This window comes from Ranitomeya imitator, chromosome 2 (genome assembly GCF_032444005.1).
Source record: "Ranitomeya imitator isolate aRanImi1 chromosome 2, aRanImi1.pri, whole genome shotgun sequence".
In the NCBI taxonomy this organism is placed as follows: Eukaryota; Metazoa; Chordata; class Amphibia; order Anura; family Dendrobatidae; genus Ranitomeya; species Ranitomeya imitator.
Window position 1 is genome coordinate 415,940,559 of NC_091283.1, and position 13,443 is coordinate 415,954,001.

A 13,443-nucleotide genomic window follows, 5' to 3' on the forward strand; every position below is an offset into this window, starting at 1 on the left:
ACTGCTCACCACTGTAAATAATGGACTGTTCAGCATTGTAAATATTTGGCTGCTCACCACTGTAAATATTGGGCTGTTTACCACTGTAAATATTGGGTTGCTCAGCACTGTAAATATTTGGCTGCTCACCACTGTAAATATTGGGCTGTTCTCCTCTGTAAATATTGGACTGTTCACCACTATAAATATTGGACTGCTCACCACTGTAAATATTGGACTGTTCACCACTGTAAATATTAGACTGCTCACCACTGTAAATATTGGACTGCTCACCACTGTAAATATTGTGCTGCTCACTGCTGTAAATATTTGGGCTGCTGACCACTGTAAATATTGGACTTCTCACCACTGTAAATATTGGACTGTTCACCACTGTAAATATTGGACTGCTCACCACTGTAAATAATGGACTGTTCAGCATTGTAAATATTTGGCTGCTCACCACTGTAAATATTGGGCTGCTCACTACTGTAAATATTGGGCTGCTGACCACTGTAAATATTAGGCATCTTACCACTGTAAATATTGGACTGCTCACCACTGTAAATATTGGACTGTTCACCACTATAAATATTGGACTGCTCATCACTGTAAATATTGGACTGTTCACCACTGTAAATATTAGACTGCTCACCACTGTAAATATTGGACTGTTCACCACTGTAAATATTGTACTGCTCACCACTGTAAATATTGGACTGCTCACCTCTGTAAATATTGGACTGCTCACCACTTTAAATATTGGACTGCTCACCACTGTAAATAATGGACTGTTCAGCATTGTAAATATTGGACAGCTCATGAATGTAAATATTGGACAGCTCATGAATGTAAATATTGGACTGCTCACCACTGTAAATAATGGACTGTTCACCACTGTAAATATTGGACTGCTCACCACTGTAAATATTGGACTGCTCACCACTGTAAATATTGGACTGCTCACCACTGTAAATATTGGGCTGCTCACTACTGTAAATATTTGGGCTGCTGACCACTGTAAATATTGGACTTCTCACCACAGTAAATATTGGACTGTTCACCACTGTAAATATTGGACTGCTCACCACTGTAAATAATGGACTGTTCACCACTGTAAATATTGGACTGCTCACCTCTGTAAATATTGGACTGCTCACCTCTGTAAATATTGGACTGCTCACCACTGTAAATATTGGGCCGCTCACCACTTTAAATATTGGACAGCTCATGACTATAAATACTGGACTGCTCACACTGTAAATAATGGACTGTTCAGCATTGTAAATATTTGGCTGCTCACCACTGTAAATATGGGGCTGTTCACCACTGTAAATATTGGAATGTTCACCACTGTAAATATTGGACTGCTCACCACTGTAAATATTGGACTGCTCACCTCTGTAAATATTGGACTGCTCACCACTGTAAATATTGAGCTGCTCACCTCTGTAAATAATGGACTGTTCAGCATTGTAAATATTGGGCTGCTCACCACTGTAAATATTGGGCTGTTTACCACTGTAAATATTGGGCTGCTGACCACTGTAAATATTGGGCTGCTTAACACTGTAAATATTGGACTGCTCACCACTGTAAATATTGGACTGTTCACCACTGTAAATATTGGACTGCTCACCACTGTAAATATTGGACTGTTCACCACTGTAAATATTGGACTGCTCACCACTGTACATACTGGACTGCTCACCACTGTAAATATTGGGCTGCTCACCACTGTAAATATTGGCTTGTTCACCACTGTAAATATTTGGCTGCTCACCACTGTAAATATTGGGCTGCTCACCACTGTAAATATTGGACTGCTCACCACTGTAAATATTGGACTGCTCACCTCTGTAAATATTGGACTGCTCACCAGTGTAAATAATGGACTGTTCAGCATTGTAAATATTTGGCTGCTCACCACTGTAAATATTGGACTGCTCACCTCTGTAAATATTGGACTGCTCACCACTGCAAATATTGAACTGTTCACCACTGTAAATATTGGACTGCTCACCACTGTAAATATTGGACTGCTCACCACTGTAAATACTGGACTGCTCACCACTGTAAATAATGGACTGTTCAGCATTTTAAACATTTGGCTGCTCACCACTGTAAATATTGGGCTGTTCCCCCTTAAATATTGGACTGTTCACCACTGTAAATATTGGACTGTTCACCACTGTAAATATTGGACTGCTCACCACTGTAGATATTGGACTGCTCACCTCTGTAAATATTGGACTGCTCACCACTGTAAATATTGGACTGTTCACCACTCTAAATAATGGACTGTTCAGCATTGTAAATATTGGGCTGCTCAGCACTGTAAATATTGGGCTGTTCACGACTGTAAATATTGGGCTGCTCACTACTGTAAATATTGGGCTGCTGACCACTGTAAATATTGGGCTGCTGACCACTGTAAATATTGGGCTGCTGACCACTCTAAATATTGGACTGCTCACCACTGTAAATATTAGACTGTTCAACACTGTAAATATTGGACTGTTCACCACTGTAAATATTGGACTGTTCACCACTGTAAATATTGGACTGCTCACCACTGTAAATATTGGGCTGTTCACCACTGTAAATATTGGGCTGCTCAACACTGTAAATATTGGGCTGCTGACCACTGTAAATATTGGGCTGCTGAACACTGTAAATATTGGACTGCTCACCACTGTAAATATTGGACTGTTCACCACTGTAAATATTGGGCTGCTGAACACTGTAAATATTGGACTGCTCACCACTGTAAATATTGGACCGTTCACCACTGTAAATATTGGACTGTTCACCACTGTAAATATTGGACTGCTCACCACTGTAAATACTGGACTACTCACCACTGTAAATATTGGGCTGCTCACCACTGTAAATATTGGCTTGTTCACCACTGTAAATATTTGGCTGCTCACCACTGTAAATATTGGGCTGCTCACCACTGTAAATATTGGACTGCTCACCATTGTAAATATTGGACTGCTCACCTCTGTAAATATTGGACTGGTCACCACTGTAAATATTGGACTGCTCACCACTGTAAATAATGGACTGTTCAGCATGGTAAATATTTGGCTGCTCACCACTGTAAATATTGGACTGCTCACCACTGTAAATATTGGACTTCTCACCACTGTAAATATTGGACTGTTCACCACTGTAAATATTGGACTGCTCACCACTGTAAATACTGGACTACTCACCACTGTAAATACTGGACTGCTCACCACTGTAAATAATGGACTGTTCAGCATTTTAAACATTTGGCTGCTCATCACTGTAAATATTGGGCTGTTCACCACTGTAAATATTGGACTGTTTACCACTGTAAATATTGGACTGCTCACCACTGTATATATTGGACTGCTCACCTCTGTAAATATTGGACTGCTCACCACTGTAAATATTGGACTGCTCACCACTGTAAATAATGGACTGTTCACCATTGTAAATATTGGGCTGCTCACCACTCTAAATATTGGGCTGTTCACCGCTGTAAATATTGGGCTGCTCACTACTGTAAATATTGGGCTGCTGACCACTGTAAATATTGGGCTGCTGACCACTGTAAATATTGGACTGCTCACCACTGTAGATATTGGACTGTTCACCACTGTAAATATTAGACTGCTCACCACTGTAAATATTGGACTGTTCACCACTGTAAATAATGGACTGTTCAGCATTGTAAATATTTGGCTGCTCACCACTGTAAATATTGGGCTGCTCACTACTGTAAATATTGGGCTGCTGACCACTGTAAATATTGGGCATCTTACCACTGTAAATATTGGACTGCTCACCACTGTAAATATTGGACTGTTCACCACTATAAATATTGGACTGCTCATCACTGTAAATATTGGACTGTTCACCACTGTAAATATTAGACTGCTCACCACTGTAAATATTGGACTGTTCACCACTGTAAATATTGGACTGCTCACCACTGTAAATATTGGACTGCTCACCTCTGTAAATATTGGACTGCTCACCACTTTAAATATTGGACTGCTCACCACTGTAAATAATGGACTGTTCAGCATTGTAAATATTGGACAGCTCATGAATGTAAATATTGGACAGCTCATGAATGTAAATATTGGACTGCTCACCACTGTAAATAATGGACTGTTCACCACTGTAAATATTGGACTGCTCACCACTGTAAATATTGGACTGCTCACCACTGTAAATATTGGACTGCTCACCACTGTAAATATTGGGCTGCTCACTACTGTAAATATTTGGGCTGCTGACCACTGTAAATATTGGACTTCTCACCACAGTAAATATTGGACTGTTCACCACTGTAAATATTGGACTGCTCACCACTGTAAATAATGGACTGTTCACCACTGTAAATATTGGACTGCTCACCTCTGTAAATATTGGACTGCTCACCTCTGTAAATATTGGACTGCTCACCACTGTAAATATTGGGCCGCTCACCACTTTAAATATTGGACAGCTCATGACTATAAATACTGGACTGCTCACACTGTAAATAATGGACTGTTCAGCATTGTAAATATTTGGCTGCTCACCACTGTAAATATGGGGCTGTTCACCACTGTAAATATTGGAATGTTCACCACTGTAAATATTGGACTGCTCACCACTGTAAATATTGGACTGCTCACCTCTGTAAATATTGGACTGCTCACCACTGTAAATATTGAGCTGCTCACCTCTGTAAATAATGGACTGTTCAGCATTGTAAATATTGGGCTGCTCACCACTGTAAATATTGGGCTGTTTACCACTGTAAATATTGGGCTGCTGACCACTGTCAATATTGGGCTGCTTAACACTGTAAATATTGGACTGCTCACCACTGTAAATATTGGACTGTTCACCACTGTAAATATTGGACTGCTCACCACTGTAAATATTGGACTGTTCACCACTGTAAATATTGGACTGCTCACCACTGTACATACTGGACTGCTCACCACTGTAAATATTGGGCTGCTCACCACTGTAAATATTGGCTTGTTCACCACTGTAAATATTTGGCTGCTCACCACTGTAAATATTGGGCTGCTCACCACTGTAAATATTGGACTGCTCACCACTGTAAATATTGGACTGCTCACCTCTGTAAATATTGGACTGCTCACCAGTGTAAATAATGGACTGTTCAGCATTGTAAATATTTGGCTGCTCACCACTGTAAATATTGGACTGCTCACCTCTGTAAATATTGGACTGCTCACCACTGTAAATATTGAACTGTTCACCACTGTAAATATTGGACTGCTCACCACTGTAAATATTGGACTGCTCACCACTGTAAATACTGGACTGCTCACCACTGTAAATAATGGACTGTTCAGCATTTTAAACATTTGGCTGCTCACCACTGTAAATATTGGGCTGTTCCCCCTTAAATATTGGACTGTTCACCACTGTAAATATTGGACTGTTCACCACTGTAAATATTGGACTGCTCACCACTGTAGATATTGGACTGCTCACCTCTGTAAATATTGGACTGCTCACCACTGTAAATATTGGACTGTTCACCACTCTAAATAATGGACTGTTCAGCATTGTAAATATTGGGCTGCTCAGCACTGTAAATATTGGGCTGTTCACGACTGTAAATATTGGGCTGCTCACTACTGTAAATATTGGGCTGCTGACCACTGTAAATATTGGGCTGCTGACCACTGTAAATATTGGGCTGCTGACCACTCTAAATATTGGACTGCTCACCACTGTAAATATTAGACTGTTCAACACTGTAAATATTGGACTGTTCACCACTGTAAATATTGGACTGTTCACCACTGTAAATATTGGACTGCTCACCACTGTAAATATTGGGCTGTTCACCACTGTAAATATTGGGCTGCTCAACACTGTAAATATTGGGCTGCTGACCACTGTAAATATTGGGCTGCTGAACACTGTAAATATTGGACTGCTCACCACTGTAAATATTGGACTGTTCACCACTGTAAATATTGGGCTGCTGAACACTGTAAATATTGGACTGCTCACCACTGTAAATATTGGACCGTTCACCACTGTAAATATTGGACTGTTCACCACTGTAAATATTGGACTGCTCACCACTGTAAATACTGGACTACTCACCACTGTAAATATTGGGCTGCTCACCACTGTAAATATTGGCTTGTTCACCACTGTAAATATTTGGCTGCTCACCACTGTAAATATTGGGCTGCTCACCACTGTAAATATTGGACTGCTCACCACTGTAAATATTGGACTGCTCACCTCTGTAAATATTGGACTGGTCACCACTGTAAATATTGGACTGCTCACCACTGTAAATAATGGACTGTTCAGCATGGTAAATATTTGGCTGCTCACCACTGTAAATATTGGACTGCTCACCACTGTAAATATTGGACTTCTCACCACTGTAAATATTGGACTGTTCACCACTGTAAATATTGGACTGCTCACCACTGTAAATACTGGACTACTCACCACTGTAAATACTGGACTGCTCACCACTGTAAATAATGGACTGTTCAGCATTTTAAACATTTGGCTGCTCATCACTGTAAATATTGGGCTGTTCTCCACTGTAAATATTGGACTGTTTACCACTGTAAATATTGGACTGCTCACCACTGTAAATATTGGACTGCTCACCTCTGTAAATATTGGACTGCTCACCACTGTAAATATTGGACTGCTCACCACTGTAAATAATGGACTGTTCACCATTGTAAATATTGGGCTGCTCACCACTCTAAATATTGGGCTGTTCACCGCTGTAAATATTGGGCTGCTCACTACTGTAAATATTGGGCTGCTGACCACTGTAAATATTGGGCTGCTGACCACTGTAAATATTGGACTGCTCACCACTGTAGATATTGGACTGTTCACCACTGTAAATATTAGACTGCTCACCACTGTAAATATTGGACTGTTCACCACTGTAAATATTGGACTGCTCACCACTGTAAATACTAGACTGCTCATCACTGTAAATACTGGACTGCTCACCACTGTAAATAATGGACTGTTCAGCATTTTAAACATTTGGCTGCTCACCACTGTAAATATTGAGTTGTTCACCACTGTAAATATTGGACTGCTCACCACTGTAAATATTGGACTGCTCACCTCTGTAAATATTAGACTGCTCACCACTCTAAATAATGGACTGTTCAGCATTGTAAATATTGGGCTGCTCACCACTGTAAACATTGGGCTGCTCACTACTGTAAATATTGGGCTGCTGACCACTGTAAATATTGGGCTGCTGACCACTGTAAATATTGGACTGCTCACCACTGTAAATATTGGACTGTTCACCACTGTAAATATTGGACTGCTCACCACTGTAAATATTGGACTGTTCACCACTGTAAATATTGGACTGCTCACCACTGTAAATATTGGACTGTTCACCACTGTAAATATTGGACTGCTCACCACTGTAAACATTGGACTGTTCACCACTGTAAATATTGGACTGCTCACCACTGTAAATATTGGACTGCTCACCTCTGTAAATATTGGACTGCTCACCACTGTAAATATTGGACTGCTCACCACTGTAAATAATGGACTGTTCAGCATTGTAAATATTGGGCTGCTCACCACTGTAAACATTGGACTGCTCACCACTGTAAATATTGGACAGCTCAGCATTGTAAATATTGGACAGCTCATGACTGTAAATATTGGACTGCTCACCACTGTAAATATTGGACTGCTCACCACTGTAATTAATGGACTGTTCACCACTGTCAATATTGGACTGCTCACCAAAGTAAATATTGGACTGCTCAGCACTGTAAATATTGGGCTGCTCACTACTGTAAATATTGGGCTGCTGACCACTGTAAATATTGGACTTCTCACCACTGTAAATATTGGACTGTTCACCACTGTAAATATTGGACTGCTCACCACTGTAAATAATGGACTGTTCAGCATTGTAAATATTTGGCTGCTCACCACTGTAAATATTGGGCTGCTCACCACTGTAAATATTTGGCTTTTCGCCACTGTAAATATTGGGCTGTTCGCCCCTGTAAATATTGGACTGTTCACCACTGTAAATATTGGACTCCTCACCACTATAAATATTGGACTGCTCACCTCTGTAAATATTGGACTGCTCACCACTGTAAATATTGGGCCGCTCACCACTGTAAATATTGGACAGCTCATGACTGTAAATAATGGACTGCTCACACTGTAAATAATGGACTGTTCAGCATTGTAAATATTTGGCTGCTCACCACCGTAAATATTGGAGTGTTCACCACTGTAAATATTGGACTGTTCACCACTGTAAATATTGGACAGCTCAGCATTGTAAATATTGGACAGCTCATGACTGTAAATATTGGACTGCTCACCACTGTAAATATTGGACTGCTCACCACTGTAATTAATGGACTGTTCACCACTGTAAATATTGGACTGCTCACCAAAGTAAATATTGGACTGCTCAGCACTGTAAATATTGGGCTGCTCACTACTGTAAATATTGGGCTGCTGACCACTGTAAATATTGGACTTCTCACCACTGTAAATATTGGACTGTTCACCACTGTAAATATTGGACTGCTCACCACTGTAAATAATGGACTGTTCAGCATTGTAAATATTTGGCTGCTCACCACTGTAAATATTGCGCTGCTCACCACTGTAAATATTTGGCTTTTCGCCACTGTAAATATTGGGCTGTTCGCCCCTGTAAATATTGGACTGTTCACCACTGTAAATATTGGACTCCTCACCACTGTAAATATTGGACTGCTCACCTCTGTAAATATTGGACTGCTCACCACTGTAAATATTGGGCCGCTCACCACTGTAAATATTGGACAGCTAATGACTGTAAATACTGGACTGCTCACACTGTAAATAATGGACTGTTCAGCATTGTAAATATTTGGCTGCTCACCACCGTAAATATTGGAGTGTTCACCACTGTAAATATTGGACTGTTCACCACTGTAAATATTGGACTGCTCACCACTGTAAATATTGGACTGCTCACCACTGTAAATAATGGACTGTTCAGCATTGTAAATATTGGGCTGCTCACCACTGTAAATATTGGGCTGTTCACCACTGTAAATATTGGGCTGCTCACTACTGTAAATATTGGGCTGCTGACCACTGTAAATATTGGACTGCTCACCACTGTAAATATTGGACTGTTCACCACTGTAAATATTGGACTGCTCACCACTGTAAATGTTGGACTGCTGACCACTGTAAATATTGGACTGCTCACCACTGTAAATATTGGACTGTTCACCACTGTAAATATTGGACTGCTCACCACTGTAAATATTGGACTGTTCACCACTGTAAATATTGGACTGCTCACCACTGTAAATATTGGACTGCTCACCACTGTAAATATTGGACTGCTCACCACTGTAAATATTGGACTGCTCACCACTGTAAACATTGGACTGTTCACCACTGTAAATATTGGACTGCTCACCACTGTAAATATTGGACTCCTCACCACTGTAAATATTGGACTGCTCACCACTGTAAATATTGGACTGCTCACCACTGTAAATAATGGACTGTTCAGCATTGTAAATATTGGGCTGCTCACCACTGTAAACATTGGACTGCTCAGCATTGTAAATATTGGACAGCTCATTACTGTAAATATTGGACTGCTCACCACTGTAAATATTGGACTGCTCACCACTGTAATTAATGGACTGTTCACCACTGTAAATATTGGACTGCTCACCAAAGTAAAAATTGGACTGCTCAGCACTGTAAATATTGGGCTGCTCACTACTGTAAATATTGGGCTGCTGACCACTGTAAATATTGGACTTCTCACCACTGTAAATATTGGACTGCTCACCACTGTAAATATTGGACTGCTCACCACTGTAAATAATGGACTGTTCAGCATTGTAAATATTTGGCTGCTCACCACTGTAAATATTGGGCTGTTCACCACTGTAAATATTTGGCTGCTCACCACTGTAAATATTGGGCTTCTCACCACTGTAAATATTTGGCTTTTCGCCACTGTAAATATTGGGCTGTTCGCCCCTGTAAATATTGGACTGTTTACCACTGTAAATATTGGACTGCTCACCACTGTAAATATTGGACTGCTCACCTCTGTAAATATTGGACTGCTCACCTCTGTAAATATTGGGCCGCTCACCACTGTAAATATTGGACAGCTCATGACTGTAAATACTGGACTGCTCACACTGTAAATAATGGACTGTTCAGCATTGTAAATATTTGGCTGCTCACCACCGTAAATATTGGAGTGTTCACCACTGTAAATATTGGACTGTTCACCACTGTAAATATTGGACTGCTCACCACTGTAAATATTAGGCTGCTGACCACTGTAAATATTGGACTGCTCACCACTGTAAATATTGGACTGTTCACCACTGTAAATATTGGACTGCTCACCTCTGTAAATATTGGACTGCTCACCACTGTAAATATTGGACTGCTCACCACTGTAAATATTGGACTGTTCACCACTGTAAATATTGGACTGCTCACCACTGTAAATATTGGACTGTTCACCACTGTAAATATTGGACTGCTCACCACTGTAAAATTAGACTGCTCACCTCTGTAAATATTGGACTGCTCACCACTGTAAATATTGGACTGCTCACCACTGTAAATATTGGACTGCTCACCACTGTAAATAATGGACTGTTCAGCATTGTAAATATTGGGCTGCTCACCACTGTAAATATTGGGCTGTTCACCACTGTAAATATTGGGCTGCTCACTACTGTAAATATTGGGCTGCTGACCACTGTAAATATTAGGCTGCTGACCACTGTAAATATTGGACTGCTCACCACTGTAAATATTGGACTGTTCACCACTGTAAATATTGGACTACTCACCTCTGTAAATATTGGACTGCTCACCACTGTAAATATTGGACTGCTCACCACTGTAAATATTGGACTGTTCACCACTGTAAATATTGGACTGCTCACCACTGTAAATATTGGACTGTTCACCACTGTAAATATTGGACTGCTCACCACTGTCAATATTAGACTGCTCACCTCTGTAAATATTGGACTGCTCACCACTGTAAATATTGGACTGCTCACCACTGTAAATAATGGACTGTTCAGCATTGTAAATATTGGACTGCTCACCACTGTAAATATTGGACTGCTCACCACTGTAAATATTGGGCTGCTCACCACTGTAAATATTGGACTGCTCACCACTGTAAATATTGGGCTGTTCACCACTGTAAATAATGGACTGCTCGCCACTGTAAATATTGGGCTGCTCACCACTGTAAATATTGGGCTGTTCACCACTGTAAATAATGGACTGCTCACCACTGTAAATATTGGGCTGCTCACCACTGTAAATATTGGTTTGTTCACCACTGCAAGCATTGTCCTCCTCACCACTGTAAATATTGGACAGCTCATGAGTGTAAATATTGGACTGCTCCCTACTGTAAATATTGGACTGCTCAGCATTATAAATATTGCTGGCAATAAAGGTACTTTTTGTTTTACCCAAATGTTCAGTTGTCCTAATGTGTCCTCTACAGTATATCTCTAGCATCTAATTGTTCAAAAAAAAGCCTTGTCTGTTCCCACCGTATTATTTCGGGGGGGGGGGGGACACATAGAACGATGTCACCCTGAATGCACCTGTCATGTTCAACAAGACACTTTTCTCTCTGCTGACTAATGATAATGGAGTTCATACAATTGGCTGAGCCTTTACGTGTGTCCCTACATCGAAGCTTGTGTTTCATACTAGCCCTCTCCTTTCCTGAAAATAAGGCTGACAGCTTGGGTTCTAATGATTTTTTCATGGCCGTGTTATCTCTTTCCAGCCATTGAGGATAGATCACCTCTTCCCTGCTCTTCGGGTGTGCTTTACCGTGCAGGAGCAATGCTGGGTTTAGAGTAACACATCATACTTATATAACACTCAATGTAGCTAAGTGTGCAGCTGCCGAAAGAAACTTTAGGATTGTTTTACTTCTCTTCACTTTCTTAGTGTGCAGGCAAAAAAGTTTACAGATTTCTTTTTTTTAAAAAAACATTTTTTCAAAATTTGACGTTTGAGGCCAAGACACTGTCAGAAGTTCAGAACCAGAGATCTCATGGCTTCGACCTGAAGTCACACATGACAAAATGTTGATACCACCCTATAGATTAGACAGTCCTACTACTTTGGTGAGGGACCTAGATTTCTGAGCTACAAGACTCACAAAAATCAGCTGGGAGTAATGGGTATTGGACATGTCATCAATGTTGCCCCCTTCAGGATCTGTAGCGTAATTCAGACTGACATAGAGCAGTTTGTCCAGGGTGTTTCACTGCTAAACAGGTCGATATAAGGTATATGTACAATGTTTTTGACTAACGACCGTATATAAAGCAATAGTATTCAATGACCTACAACCCCATTATTTCACTCTCCTGATCGAGACTGGTTTTGGTACCCCAGTATTAAACTTATGAACTGCAGAGAAAAGGGAAAGGACCACCCATGAAAAACATAGGCCTGTTGGTAGTGCCGAAACTTGAAGCTTGTGGGCCGCAATGCAAAATCTCCAAGAGGGCCACCGAATATTACAGGTCTTTATTTTTATTTATTTTTTCATATGGGCCTAAGGTCCTTGTGAATAGATAAATGAGCTGTTAAATCTATGGGCGGGACATAAAAAAATCTGCTTCCAGGGCTTATTTTAAATTAAAGGGGCTGCTACCAGTGTGAGACATGTAGATCAGGAGAGCAGACTGTCAGTCATTACATGTCTCACACTGGTCACTTCCCTTTTCATTTAAAATAAGCTCTGGAGGCAGATTATCAGGGAGATCTATGTCCCGCCCACAGATCTTAACAGCTCATTTACATATTAAGAAAAATGTGGATTTCTCTGGAATAAAACATCAGATCACAGATATCAAGGTATCATTTTATTTTAGTTTCTATGCTCTGCCTACCCATGTAGACAGCTTAGGAGGGTTGATCCCCCTGACAGATTCCCTTTAAAACTTATTCGCACAGTGGCTGGGTGGGTGTATTTTATGGCCTATATTACAGCTTCACCTCCCATCCCAACAACAGGTCTCCTGACTTGACTGGCCCTATAAGGTTATATGAAGCTGTTATAGTTGGGGTCAAGAGAGTCACGGTCGTAACACGGACAGTAAAATACAATACAACCTACTGGTTGTGTGAGAAAGCACTTACTTTAAGGCCGGCCTCACACTAGCGAGTTTTACGGACGTATGAGAGGTGCAGAAAATACGGATTGCATACGGTACAATGATTCTCTATGCCCCTGCTCCTATCAGCCGTATTTTACTGATCCGTATTATACGGTCTTCTACGGCCGTAGAAAATCGCAGCATGCTGCGTTTGTCACCGTATTGCGCAAAAAATACGCCAATTAAAGTCTATGGGGGCGAGAAAATTACGGAT